This window comes from Bison bison, unplaced genomic scaffold, assembly GCF_000754665.1.
Source record: "Bison bison bison isolate TAMUID 2011002044 unplaced genomic scaffold, Bison_UMD1.0 scf7180017864538, whole genome shotgun sequence".
NCBI classification, from domain to species: Eukaryota; Metazoa; Chordata; class Mammalia; order Artiodactyla; family Bovidae; genus Bison; species Bison bison.
Window position 1 is genome coordinate 5,543,909 of NW_011495086.1, and position 14,320 is coordinate 5,558,228.

The following is a 14,320-nucleotide window of genomic DNA, read 5'->3' on the forward strand; positions in this document are numbered from 1 at the left end:
CTGAAAGCCACTGTCTTTGACATCTTCTTTAATTAAAGACAGGCTGGCATACATGCACCACAACTTTTTATAACAAGGCTCATATAAAACACTCTGTACTTAGTGGGTTTCATTGACAGTTGCGTTTTAAAGTCTTAATCACATAATCAATACAAGGGGCGCCTCCAAGTTTCCACAGGCATTTGCATGTCCACATGCATTTGCACGTCCACAGGCATGGTCTTTCAAAGTATCCCATCCTTCCTTACATCTGTGTTAAGTTTAAAACCTGATTTCAAAAGAGCCTTTTTTCGGTACTGATAAACACTATTGGGAGAAAGGATGCCCCAAATCTCTGCCTCTCTTAGACACTTGTGGAAGAAGTCTACAAGGGGACAAAAGGTGAAAAAAAAGCAAAAACAGAGTTAACATACAGAGAATGAGGACATCCTATTTTGATCAAGTTTGGATTGTGTCAGCAACTCTTATAGATTTCTCATGACTGAGAATCAATACATTTATTTTAGGCTTTACTTGGTTGTAATCATTTTTATTTCCCTATTCCAACCACAAAAGACAAAGTAGGCTAATATTCCCATATGGTATATATAGTGATAATCATGGTATTCCTATCAAATCCTTAGATTAAATAAGAATATTAAAGATGCTGCTGCTGCTAAGTTGCTTCAAGCGTGTCCGACTCTGTGCGACCCCATAAATGGCAGCATTCTAGGCTGCCCCATGCCTGGGATTCTCCAGGCAAGATAGTTTCTGTTTAATTCCTTTAGACACACAGGGTCATAGAATGAGAATAAAAGACTTCTAAAACATCCATATATGATGTAAAATTAATAAAAGCACTTGGTTATTAGCTTTAGAACATACTCTCCATTCTAAATATTTTGTAGTCTCATTGTGCAGTTTGTGTGATGCTATTTTGTTTGTTTAAGATTACATTGTTTTTGGTGTTGGGTAAGGAATATCTAAACTTCACATAGACATTTATTGTGTGCCTACTATAGGTTAAGTGCTTTACTCAATTTTATATTTAAATATTTCATATTATACTAATAAAATTTAAAATGTCTCTGCTGAAGTTAGTCAGTAAAGAGTTTTAAGACATGGGTTCAATCCCTGGGTCAGGAAGATCCCCTGGAGAAGGAAATGGCAATCCACTCCAGTATTCTTGGCTGGAGAATCCCATGGACAGAGGAGCTTTGTGGGCTACAGACCATAGGGTGGCAAAGAGTCAGAAGCAACATAGCATACAACACAGGCATGCAAACACATCAATTGTGCCAAATTAAATTATAGTGTCCATCCTAAGTTCCCTAAGCTCAAACTCAATGCACAAGTGGAGAACACAAATTGACTTTAGAACACAGAGTTTAAGATATTAGAAAATTTACCTTAAAATAAATCCATATAGACCCATTTGATACAATGATAACACTACTGACTCTTTCAAAACCTTATGGTTTATTCTGTCAGATCCTTGCCAGGATAATTCTATAATGCATTCCAAGTACCCAAGGAGGAAAAGATTCTACACTATCAACACTTCTTTTTGAAAAAGTGTTTTCTAGGTGTATATTCTCTCGCTGCAGCAAGTAGTAGTAAACTCAACTTTGTGTATTTCCAGAGGCCTTCATCTGGTTAGTATTGACAACGGAAGACTAGTACCTACATTTCATAGTAAAAAGATAGCAAATTCGAAAGAAGAAACTATATTTATACAAAAATCTATATGTAAGATCTTTAAGAAATAACAATAACCTAGTTCATCCTTTCAGCTGCAAATGAGGCAAATGATGAAGGGGGAAAATAAATTACTTCATCAAAGTCCAGTGTTGATTACCCTTAAACTTTAAGTCAAGGCTATGGTTTTTCCAATAGTCATGTATGGATGTGAGAATTGTACTATAAAGAAAGCTGAGCGCTGAAGAATTGATGCATTTGAACTGTGGTGTTGGAGAAGACTCTTGAGAGTCCCTTGGACTACAAAGAGATCCAAGCAGTCCATCCTAAAATAAATCAGTCCTGAATATCCATTGGAAGCACTGATGCTGAAGCTGAAACTCCAATACTTTGGCTACCTGATGAGAAGAGCTGACTCATTGGAAAAGACCCTGATGCTGGGAAAATTGAAGGCGGGAGGAGAAGGGGACGACAGAGTATGAGATGGTTGGATGGCATCATGGACTAAATGGACATGAGTTTGAGTAAGCACCAGGAGTTGGTGATGGACAGGGAGGCCTGGCATGCTGCAGTCCATGGCATCACAAAGAGTCAGACATGACTGATCGACTAAACTGGACTGAACTGAAACTTTAAGTGAGACACATATTCGATTTTTTCAATTTCCATTTGTTATAATATAAAATGCTATTGTCATAATAACATACCAAAAACATCATCAACTTGTAACTGAAGGAAACTTTATCTATAATACATCTAAATTTGTATAAAATATTTTAACATAGTTATTTTCATTTATCATTTACTAAAAAATATCATTATATTGTGTAGGCTGCTACACAATATATCTACATCATTATAAGAGATCAGTGAAATCTAACCAGTGTTTCTATAGTCTTTGGATTGCCTTTAGTTTTGAGCCTCAGCTCAACTCATCCCTGGGTATCCCAACTGCTGGCCTACTCTGTAGAATTTGGAGTCATGAGCCTCCAAAAGCACATGACCTAATTTCTTTAAAATAGATACCTTTATCTCTGTGTGTGTATACACACGCACATGCACACATGCATTGGTTCTCTTTCTCTGAAGAACTCTGACTAATGCAAGAGCCACAACTCACTCTAGCATCACATGAAACAAATGGGTAAACATATCACTATATAATAATACGAAATAGTGATGGAATAATATCAAGGAAGTGATGTTGATATGGTATGGTAGAGGGGCTACTTTAAAAAAGGATGACTAGAAAAAGTCAATTTAAAGAAGTGATATTATAGGAAATTCCCCATCAGTCCAGTGGTTCAGTTCAGTTCAGTCCAGTCACTCAGTCGTGTCCAATTCTTTGCAACCCCGTGAATCACAGCACGTTAAGACTCCACATTTTCAGTGCAAAGGGCATGGTTTCAGTCCTTGGTCAGAGAACTATGATTCTGTAGGCTGTGTGGCACAGTCAAAACAAAAAGTGATATTTCAGTATACCTGAAGTAAGAAATGGAATTAACCATGGGACTTTTTGAGGGATCAGTTCTGCTGCAGGGGACTGCAAGTGCAAAGTTCTTGAGTCATGTGTGTGCTTGAGGAATAGCAAGAAGGCCACTATGATTTGCCTGAAGATCAGAGGAAGTTCAGAGAGGAAGGTAGCATATGGAGCTGTTGCTATTATATCCCCTCTTATAAGTATGGTGGCCTTTGGCAACAGTGCATGAAGAAGCTTGAATTAAAAATGAGCTCTACTTCTGTGGTGCTGAAGGAGATGCTAGTTACTGGGATCTCTGTAAGTTACCCCATTCTGAAACACCACCCAGATGAACCAGTGTCCTCAAAAGTGGAATGTATGGTCAGAAGCCAGGGTCAAGTTTGGATGTCATTGGAAAACACCAAATAAGGAAAACAACACATAAAATGCTGTGGACTCTTCACTGATATCACTCAAGAGTAAAAGGATCAACTCTAGGAATGAGTGGAAGGAGAAATTCTCCCAAAAATGAAGAACAAATTTGATTTCTACTTTTATTTCACAAATTCAGGACTTTCAATAAACCCATTATTTGTATTTCTATGATAACTTAAACTTAACCAAGAGGGGGAAACATATATGAGAGCAAAATGCCATGTAAAGTGAGCAGAAATGATGCCTGATTAATGTGTAGAAAGTGTAGGATTCACAGCTAGTGTATCTGTACAAAGTGTAAGTCTGACATATCTCATGGTTCAATCTCAAAGTACTTCACGTTAAAAATAAAAGTGCCATTTGATGATTGTATAAATACTAATATCGAGAAAAGCCTAATGACATTTAAATATGCTTGTTTTTAATAATGTCCAGGATTCAGAAAAGAAATTCAGGCTCAAAATTCTATATACAGTAAAGACATTTAACAGTAACTAAAATTTACTGTGTTACCCTGCAATGCATAGAGTCTCAAAGAGTCAGACATGACTTGCTAACTGAACTACAACAACTCATTAATTATATATTACATATATGCATGTGTAAACGTACGGATAGATAATATCAATTACAGATATGTATATAAATTTTCCTCCATAGGTAATTATTACCTCAATGAATCAAATGGAAAAGCACAGGCTTTTCTCAAAGTAAAGTAAATTCCGTACATGGCTGTGCTTGGATAGATCAGCTTTGACAGCAGGAGGTATATTATAACCTTAAGATTTATCACTGTTACAGAGAAGTTACAGGTTACAAGATGCCACAATCAAAACTAGATTTGTGTCATTTCTGAAATCAATATATCACTGACATAAAATGAGAGTCCATAACAGTACCCTGGGGTCATGGTGGTTCACAATGATACACTTGAAAATCTCATTTTAAGAATCTAGAGGAGGCTTGAGTTTGCCACGCTGCTGAGCCAGACTGAAAACTGTGTTTTAACCAATCTAATATATTCACTCTAACAGGTTAATTTTTATTTAATTCAGAGAGTTAGAATAATTAAATGATTAAAAGAGTAATTTTGGACTAAAACAAAATATGGGTCAACAGGGAAATGTGGGTAATAATGAAAGTGAGGTAAACACTATATTTTCTTTCACTTGGTGATATTCACAAAGAGTGTATAAACTGGCCCCTTGAGATCTATGTAGGGGTTGGAAAGACAGAGAAGGCAAATCAAAATATAAATAGTGTATTCTACCCCAAATACAAAGTACATATATACTTGTTTGTTATATGGTCCTATTACTTCTCCATAATCACCCTGAGTATTTTTATGTTAAGATAGACTAAGTTCATGGACATTCCGTAAGGAAGTGGAAATGTTAGAATATTCTATCAGATCTTAACTAGTTCAAGACAAATAGGCAGCAAGTCAACAAATTCACTACAAATACACACGTGTAACGATATAAAGTTCTGGGGATTCTACTACTTTACATTTGATATCTTTTCACTGTTTTAGTTTTTAAAACATAAATTGCATAAAATTGATGTTTAACACCTACAACGTGAGAAATACTAGATACACAGGGATAATTGTTCCAATTCTATTTTGCAAGGAGCTCAAAGCCTTTGCACAACTGTATATGTGCTCACATGTGTGGAGCTGAGGGAGGCTGGGCAATTATAGTACATTATGTTATTACTTACAATAATCTCTTACAAAAAGCTCTATAGGTAACAGAAGACTCATTTCTTTTTTTTTCTTTTTTTTTTTAGTTTACTGTGTTTTTTTTTTTTTTTTAAACTTTACAATATACTCTGAGATGGGAAAGGATTTTCAAACAGAAATATATTTTAAATTTAGAGAAACAGGATTTTTGTCTAGGAAAAAAAGGTGTAGGCATAATATGAGGGTTGTGAGAAATTTAAAGCTATGAAAAGGACAGAGTAGTCACAATCAGAGAAATAATTTGTAACCAGTGTGGTGTTAACTTTTGTATATTGTTGTTGTTATTCAGTTGCTCAGTCATGTTTGAATCTTTGCGACCCCACAGTCTGCAGCATGCTAGACTTCCTTGTCTTTCACTATGTTCCGTAGCTTGCTCAGACTCATGTCTTTTGAGTTGGTGATGCCATCCATCTCATCCTCTGTTGCCCATTCTCCTCCTGCCTTTGATCTTTCCAGCATCATGGTCTTTTCCAATGAATTGGCTCTTCAGATCAGGTGGCCAAAGTGTTGGAGATTCAGCTTCAGCATCAGTCCTTCCAAAGAATATTCAGGGTTGATTTCCTTCAGGATTGGCTGGTTGGAACTTCTTGTAGTTCAAGGAACTCTCAAGAGTTTTTGCCAACACCACAGTTCAAAAGCATCATTTCTTCAGTGCTCAGCTTTCTTTATGGTCCAAATCTCACATTCATACATGACTACTGGAAAAATCTATTGCTGTTGTTCAGTCACTCAGTCATGTCTGACTCTTTGTGACGCCACGAACTGCAGCACGCCAGGCTTCCCTGTCCTTCACTATCAACTGAAGTTTGCTCAAACTCATGTCCATTGAGTTGGTGATGCCATCCAACCATCTTGTCCTCTGGCATCCCATTTTCCTCCTGCCTTCAACCTTTCCCAGAATCAGGGTCTTTTCTACTGACTCGGCTCTTCACATCATGTGGACAAAGTATTGAGGCTTCAGCATCAGTTCTTCCAATGAATATTCAGGATTGATTTCTTTAGGATTAACTGGCTTTATCTCCTTGTAGTCCAAGGGACTCTCAAGAGCTTCTCCAACACCACAGTTCAAAAGCATCATAGCTTTGACTAAATGGATCTTTGCTGGCAAAATGATGTCTTTGCTTTTAAATATGTTGTCTAGTTTTGTCATAGGACAAGGAGCAAGTGTCTTTAATTTCTTACAAGGAGCAAGAATCTTTTAATTTCATGATTGTAGTCACCATCCACAATGATTTGGAGCCCAAGAAAATAAAATCTCACTGTTTCCCTTCATTGTTTCCCCATCTATATGCCATGAAGTGATGGGACTGGATATCATGATCTTTTTTTTTTTTTTTTTAGTTTTAAGCCAGATTTTTCACTCTCCTCTTTTACTTTTATCAAAAGGCTTTTTAGTTCCTCTGCACTTTCGGTCATAAGGGTGGTGTCATCTTCATATCTAAGGCTATTTATATTTCTCCTGGAAATCTTGATTCTAGCTTTTGCTTCATCCAGTCCAGCATTTAGTATGATGTACTCTGCATATAAGTTAAATAAACAGGGGGACAGTATATAGCACTGATGTGCTCTTTTCCCAATTTGGAACCAGTCCATTGATCCATGTCCAGTTCTAACTCTTGTTTCTTTACCTGCATACAGATTTCTCAGGAGGCAGATCAGGTGGTCTGGTACTCCCATCTCTTAATTTTCCACAGTTTGTTGTGATCCACACAGTCAAAGTCTTTAGCATAGTGAATGAAACAGAAGTAGATGTTTTCCTGGAATTATCTTTCTTTATCTATGATCCAATGGATGTTGGGAATTTGATCTGTGGTTCTTCTGCCTTTTCTAAATCTATCTTGTACATCTAGAAGTTCTCAGTTCATATAAATTTTGTTTATACACTACAAATTTACCTCATTGTCCAGTTTGCAAATTTATGCCAAAATTTGTCTTCTCTAAAATTATCAGCAGTTTCACCTGAAGCACACTGAGTTGATAAGCTAAAAGAAATGATATTTTAACATTACAGTTTTAGGCAAAGACATATCAGCAATTAGGATAATAGCATCTAGTTAGAAATATTACACGGGACACATTTGAATGGTGCACGAGTCTGTTCATAGAAAAAGCAAGAGAGTTCCAGAAAAACATCTATTTCTGCTTTATTGACTATGCCAAAGCCTTTGACTGTGTGGATCACAATAAACTGTGGACAATTCTGAAGGAGATGAGAATGCCAGACCACCTAATCTGCCTCTTGAGAAACCTATATGCAGGTCAGGAAGCAACAGTTAGAACTGGACATGGAACAACAGATTGGTTCCAAATAGGAAAAGGAGTACGTCAAGGCTGTATATTGTCACCCTGCTTATTTAACTTATATGCAGAGTACATCATAAGAAACGCTGGGCTGGATGAAGCACAAGCTGGAATCAAGATTGCCAGGAGAAATATCAACAACCTCAGATATGCAGAGGACACCACCCCTAAGTCAGAAAGTGAAGAAGAATTAAAGAGCCTCTTGATGAAGGTGGAAGTTGAGAGTGAAAAAATTGGCTTAAAGCTCAAAATTCAGAAAACTAAGATCATGGCATATGGTCCCATCACTTCATGGCAAATATATGGGGAAACAGTGGAAACAATGGTTGACTTTATTTTTGGGGGCTCCAAAATCACTGCAGATGGTGATTGCAGCCATGAAATTAAGACACTTACTCCTTGGAAGGAAAGTTACGACCAACCAAGATGGCATATTAAAAAGCAGAGACATTACTTTGCCAACAAAGGTCCATCTAGTCAAGGCTATGGTTTTTCCAGTGGTCATGTATGGATGTGAGAGTTGGACTATAAAGAAAGCTGAGTATAGAAGAATTGATGCTTTTGAACTGTGGTTTTGGAGAAGACTCTTGAGAGTCCCTTGGACTGCAACGAGATCCAACCAGTCCATCCTAAAGGAGATCAGTCCTGGGTGTTCATTGGAAGGACTGATCCTAAAGCTGAAACTCCAAAATTTTGGCCACCTGATGTGAAGAGCTGACTCATCTGAAAAGACCCTGATGCTGGGAAAGATTGATGGCAGGAGGAGAAGGGGACGACAGAGGATTAGATGGTTGGATGGCATCACCGACTCAATGGACATGGGTTTGGGTGAACTCTGCGAGTTGGTGATGGACAGAGCGGCCTGGCATGCTGTGGTTCATGGGGTCACAAATAGTCGGATATGACTGAGCGACTGAACTGAACCAGTCTGTTGGTATACCCAGAACATTTGATTTAGCCTATGTACAAGTGAAAAGTTTGCAGACTTGGCTTTTTTCCTACACATACATTAGTGTCTTATGCACATGCATTATCCCTATGCTTCAACAATGCTGACAAAGATTTGTATAGTTAAAGCTATGGTTTTTCCAGTAGTCACATATGGATGTGAAGAGTTTGACTATTAAGAAGGCTGAGTGCCGAAGAACTGATACTTTTTGAAATGTGTTGAAGAAGACTCTTGAGAGTCTCTTGGACAGCAAGGAGATCAAACCAGTCAATCCTAAAGGAAATCAACACTGAATATTCATTGAAGGAATGATGCTGAAACTGTAGCTCCAATACTTTGGCCACCTGATGCAAAGAGATAACTCACTGGAAAAGACCATGATGATGGGAAAGACTGAAGGCAGGAAGAGAAGGGGATGACAGAGGATGAGATAGCTGGATGGCATCACTGACAGGAGATAGTGAGGGACAGGGAAGCCTGGAGTCTATGGGTTGGCAAAGAGTTGAACTCAATTTAGTGACTGAATAACAACAAAGCTTTCAATTATTCTAATCTTCAGTCTTTGTGTCATTTTCAAGATGTTTAGTGTGATACATTTGTGCTTGTGTGTGTGCTCAGGTGTGTATGAGTTTTTGCGACCACATGGACTTTAGCCTTCCAGGCTCTTCTGCGTGTGGGATTTTTCAGGCAAGAATACTGGAGTCAGTTGCCATTTCCTTTTCCAGGGTATTTTCCTGACCCAGGGATGGTATGCATGTTTCTTGTATCTCCTGAATTATAAAGCAAATTCTTTGCCACTGTGCCTCCTGTGAAGTCCCACCATTGTGCTTAGGTGTAATTTAAGTACTAGCTAGCCATGAGTTACCCCATTGTCCAGAAAAAAGAAATAATGGATATAGAAAGAGTGAAGAAAGAGGAAAAATCTTCTAAAGAATGATTCTTACCCCCTTCTTTCCCCAACTATTAATACTTCCAATCTAATCTTCTATTTTTCCTGGGATGAGTAATATAAACCAACAATATATTGCATTTATTATATCATCCAATGAATCGTGTAAATTGGTGTCTATTATATAAACTTATTTTTCACTTTGTTGTACAGTGAATACATTTCTCTATAAAGATTGTTTTGGTGGTTTGGTTAGGAAGATCATAATATTTCTCACTGGAATTACTGAAATATCCTTTCATGTAACTACTTCTTGTCTAAGGTCAGAATTTTATAGAGTGAGTTATTACTAAAGGGTAGACATGTATACTGTAGTGTTAAGGATGATTCTATGTACATTATCTGAACTACTGCATTATGTTTGTAGCGGCTATGGCTGAACAGCTTTCATTTCCTTACTGACTGTGGCTGTGTTTTCTATGAATGTCTCTTTATGCAATTTACCCATTTTCCTGGTAGTAGTGGTTTCAGGAAAGAATTATATTCTTTTTTTCACAGTTAGAAAGAAATTCCTGAATGTAAGGAAATAATTTATCCTATATAAATTAAAAATTAATTTTCTCAACTGGTTATATTTCCTTTAAATAGATTAGTTTGCCAAAATTATAATAGTATTTTTATGATCAAAATTACATGTTTGGAAAAATGTTTACAACTCCAAAATTGTAAAAATATTTACATAAGTTTTCATCTAATTTGGTATACTCCTGTAGTGATTAATGTAACTTAGATCTTTCAGCCTTTTGGCTTTGCTACTGTCTCAATACTCCCATTAATCAACATCCAGAAAAAAACAACACTGATGGAGCTCACAGAATAGAGGCCCTTCTCATGTGGATCTGCTCTGCACAGAAAGAAAGAAAAGGAAAGAAACAAAGAATGTACATTTGCTATAATCAGATCTATTTCTCAAAGAAGATGAGGAAATGGCTGAGAGTCAGCTATACTCTTCCCACCTTTTGAGTCATTCTGGTTGACCTTTGAATTATTCCTTCTTTGATGAGAATGGGAGGGTAGATGGGCGAGAGATCAGGATTGTCATCTTCCTTCCTTCCTCCCTAAAGTCGCTCAGTCGTGTTCAACTCTTTGCAACCCCATGGACTGTAGCCCACCAGGCTCCTCTGTCCATGGAATTCCCTAGGCAAGAATACTGGACTGTGTAGCCACTCCAGAGGATCTTCCCAACCCAGGGATCGAACCCAGGTCTCCTGCATTGCCCACAGATTCTTTACCATCTGAGCTAACAGGGAAGCCCATGAATACCTGAGTGTTTAGCCTATCCCTTCTGCAGGTGGTCTTCCCAACCCAGGAATTGAACTGGGGTCTCCTGCATTGCAGGCGGATTCTTTCCCAGCTGAGCTACCAGGGAAGGCCCTTGCGATCTTAGAGACATTCAATTCTACCAGGAGGAGGCATAGCACTCTTCCTCCAGCAGATTAACTTGAAAGCTAAAAAAATAAGTGGATTGATTTGTAAAACATAGTATGTTCCACTTTGATCAAATGTAATTCCTTTTGAAGTTAAAATAACTGTCACTTACATTTTTCTAATTTCTATGTTTATTAAAAAAGATAGGCTATTTTTCAACTGGGCTTCTCTGATGGCTCAAATGGTAAAGAATCTCCCTACAATGCAGGAGACCTGGGTTCCATCCCTGGGTCAGTAAGATCCCGTGAAAAAGGGAAAGGCAACCCAGTAGAGCATTCTTGCCTGGAGAATTCCATGCACAGAGAAGGCTGCAGGTCTACTTTATCAGCCCCAGTTCACGGAGTTGCTTTAATCAGAATGTAAAATCAATCTCTACTTCTAAATCAGTTTCCCAGATTGAAACTTTTATATCATTCTCGAGAGAAGATGCAGCTTAACAGATTTTACTGACTTGAAATAATTTGGTTGCAATGTCACATTCCCCAAGGGAAAGAAAGTTCAAAAAATAGAGTATGTGAGAGTATCTCCCTAAATCTGTTTTTTTTTTTTTTTTAATTTCCTTGCTTAGCAATATGTCTTTCAACTGTTGAATAACCACTAACCCCCAATTTTATGCCTAGAACAAAAATATTAAATATACATATATATGTGTTATATCGATATATCTCCATGTTCAAGGCCAAAGACAGAATGCTAGTTCATAATTTCTGTTCCTTAAAATAACACAGCACACATATGAAAGCTTAAAAATATATATATTACAATTTTTGGATTTGTCTTATACTTTCAGTTTTCAATGACTTGTATGTGCTTTAATCCTGAAGAAAGTCTGTAAAGCAAATTGTCTACCTTGGAATCTAAAAGCCTCTACTTTTTCAGCATTAGTACTTTGATGTTTATCAAAGCCTTCTAGATGAGAAACACTGAGCAAAAAGTACAGAAGTGGCTGTCTCCAAATTATTTATGTTTAATTATGTTTTAGACCTATGGGAAACTATTTTCACTATAACACACACATTTCATAAGGGACATTTTCTACGTATGCCAAATAATTAAAAATTTAGGTTATATGCACCTAGTTACATAAAATAAAATGTTAATTACTGTTTTATTCTGAGTCACTCATTTGTTCAGGGAATTTCATTATAACATTAAAAAATAATTATCAGAGCTTAAGTCAATAATTAACCCTATTATTGAAGACAGCTATTATTTTTTCCATCTTTTATCCTTAGGGCCTCACTCAGAATTCAGATCCTAGCATATAATATATATTCAATACAGTTTACATGTTTGCATTTATATACTCAAAGTCTATCTTCTCTATGCTGCTGCTGCTAAGTCGCATCAGTCGTGTCTGACTCTGTGCGACCTCATAGATGGCAGCCCACAAGGCTCCCATCACTGGGATTCTCCAGGCAAGAACACTGGAGTGGGTTGCCATTTCCTTCTCCAATGCATGAAAATGAAAAGTGAAAGTGAAGTCGCTCAGTCGTGTTCGACCCTCAGCGACCCCATGGACTGCAGCCTTCCAGGCTCCTCCGCCCATGGGATTTTCCAGGCAAGAGTACTGGAGTGGGGTGCCATTGCCTTCTCCAATCTTCTCTATAGAAAAGGAAAATTTTTTCATAGCCAAATTATACTGCTGGCTTTGGTTTTTAAAATGTATGATCTATGGATAAATATGCATTTATATTTTTTGTAAAACTGGTTTCCCATATACCTTTGGTAGAAATACTTGCTTTCAGAGCTTATAAATAGTAATTTTAACAATAATAGGAACAGCCCACTGTCAGCCTAAACACAATCACTGCTGACAAAATAAGTGGTTTTCGGGCAAAGCAAGCACTGTGTAACCTTATTCATTCCTATAAATGTGACACACTGATGAAGAGAGTGAATATTTGGATGAACAGTGCATGATCACTATCAGTCAGCTGATTATGCCAAATACTCAAGTTCTTACATTTTCAAATATATTTCAAAACCTCTATAAATATAAAGTGTGCATTCCAATTTTGTATTATGTTATGCAAAGTGCTGTACTCAAGAAAAAATGAAGCTTGATTTTTCTAAGCAAAGCTTAGTGTCTCAAAACTGTGGCAAGAAACTTGGTCATGTTCAATCTCATTAATCATTCCAAAGATTAAATATTTTTGCATGGCCCAGAATCGATACAAATCTTCTGGTTCAGCAACAGGAATAGAAACTGAAAAGTGCTCGGGGCACAGGGTAAGTGTAATTAATATAATGAGGCTTTTGCCAATGTCTTTCTTTCTTCTTCCTTCTGGTCTGTTTCTTCACTTTGGCTGCGCAGTTACTTAACTGACATTCCTCAAATCTCCTTCCAACAATGGACTCTTCATTTCTCATTTCTTCCCTTCTACTGACCTATTTTCTTCCATTTTAGCTTCAGCCTACAATTGAAAAGCTTTGTTAGCTGTTATTCTCAACAGCAATGGGCAGCTTTCCTCTGGAAATAAGTGAGTGCAATTGTCCCCTAATAGACTCCACTCTGTAGTCCAGAGTAATTGAACCCATTACTTTTCCCTGCTTCTTGGGCCAGAATGCAGCACTTCCAGGGGAAGAATGGTGAGATTCAAGCTTCCAGGAATACTTTAAAATGGCAGGCAAGGAACTTAGGGAAATGGTGAAGATAATGCTTTGGAAAAGAGTATATTCAAAAAGAAATGGGTGCCTTTGAATCTTGAGATTCCTATCTATGATCTAGCTTACCTACTATTGGCAGTCCAAACTTTAAAATTTGATATTTTCTATGAAATATATGATTTTGGGATTTTTTTTTGTTTCTTTTTTAAAATTTATTTATTTTAATTGGAGGCTAATTACTTTACAATATTGTAGTGGGTTTTGCAATACATTGACATGAATCAGTCATGGGTGTACATGCGTTCCTTATCTGTTCTTAATTGGAAAATGTATGTGGAAATTATGGACTGGATTTGGCTGAGAAGCATGTGTAGATCATGTGTTAGAGGTTACACTTTACGTATTTACAATGAAACTAAAAAAATGGGATCTGTTATGGATTGTGAATTCATACAAATACTAACTGGAAGTTACTATACAGAAGAAGTACCTTCCCCCAATAAAACCACTTTCATTAAAAAGTACTACATTTGGATCTTTTTGTTTGTTAAGTACAATATAAAAAACAAATTGAAGTAGATTTAGATTCCATTGTATCATGCTTTAAAAAGTATTGAAAAACAAGGTCCTATACTACAGGACAGATAACTATATTTAATATCTTGTATTAAACCATAATGGAAAAAATATGAAAGATAATATACATATATATATATAAAACTGATTCACTTTTCTGTGTAACAAAAACTAATACAACACTGTAATTCA